Source organism: Humulus lupulus, chromosome 5, assembly GCF_963169125.1.
Source record: "Humulus lupulus chromosome 5, drHumLupu1.1, whole genome shotgun sequence".
Taxonomy (NCBI): domain Eukaryota; kingdom Viridiplantae; phylum Streptophyta; class Magnoliopsida; order Rosales; family Cannabaceae; genus Humulus; species Humulus lupulus.
Window position 1 is genome coordinate 6,483,974 of NC_084797.1, and position 1,279 is coordinate 6,485,252.

Below are 1,279 nucleotides of genomic sequence, written 5' to 3' on the forward strand. Positions count from 1 at the left end.
AATATGGGAAAATAAACCTATAAAAGTGAAAATTCTTAAAAAAAAACCATAGATTAACTTTTTTTTTTGAAAAAAAAAACCATATTTTTGCACACTCTATTAAAAATTCCATATCAGATGTAATTTCCCCTTATTTAGCTTATGTGCTTATTTCTTTGCATAATTTCATTAAAGCTCCTAATTAATTAGAAAACATATATAATTTGTTAGTTATATTCTATATAATTTGGGCAATGCATGTGTTATTTATATAATACATGCACGAGTTCTATTTAATTCAAGCTCAAATCCAATCAAAGTGATCTAATACTGTTTATTAAGTAAGTTTGCAAAAATACCATTATTTGTGTATAGGCTCTATTGTAATGAAGTCCAATTGTCAAAATACCAATAAATGATGGGCTAATTGATGATTTGACTGAGTGTTTTGTCACTAGATCTAGATTCACTCAACAATTCACCATGACAACAATGGAAAATGTATCCATGGTTGTTGATCAATATATATAATCCTAGGTTATATATATATATTCAGATTCATGTAAAGCATGTTCTTAGGGTTGGAATATTGTTAGGATGTCTGTATGTATTTAAAATTGCGTTTTGCGGTTGTAGTCTTTTTGTTTTTTTTTTTCTTGTGACCACTTTAGTGAGGAACCGATAAACAATCCCAGACTCACGTTGTCTTAGATTAATTTAAACACTAATTAATAAACATTATTAAAATGTTAAACGAAGAGAAAAAGTCAGGGTGGCCGAGTGGTCTAAGGCGCCAGACTCAAGTTCTGGTCCTCTTATGAGGGCGTGGGTTCAAATCCCACTTCTGACACTCTAATATATGTTATAGAATGAGATATAATCCATAGTTGTGTTATAAACTTCATTGTTTATAAAAAAATATGTATGTCGATATTAGTTTTTTTGATAAAAGAAAACTTAATTGCATATTATATACTTTGATTATGTATGTGTAAAGAAGTCCAATTGTCAAAATACCAATAAATGATGGGCTAATTGGTAAGTTGATTTTTTGTTGATGAAATTTCAATTTCATCACTGAAATTTAACGAAAATTTTGGAGGTTCATATTTTTCTTTCTCAAATGTCCGTTTTAGATGATTTTTTTTTTTAATTTTGGTATTTTTTTCGAGATTTACAATATTAGAATGAGAGACGTTAGAGAGAGAGTTCGGACTGAGAGAGAAAATGAGTGTTTGAATGTCAGAAGTATTTTTGTCCAAAAAATTGAAATTGTCATATATTTAAAATAGTAACTTAT

General features: G+C 28.1%; 1 non-coding gene across 1 annotated transcript; it reads left to right on the forward strand.

The window, feature by feature from the left end:
* Nucleotides 1-745: 745 nt before the first annotated feature.
* TRNAL-CAA (transfer RNA leucine (anticodon CAA)) lies at nt 746-829 on the forward strand. The gene has a single exon. It is a non-coding gene; the product is annotated as a tRNA-Leu (tRNA).
* Nucleotides 830-1,279: the final 450 nt, after the last annotated feature.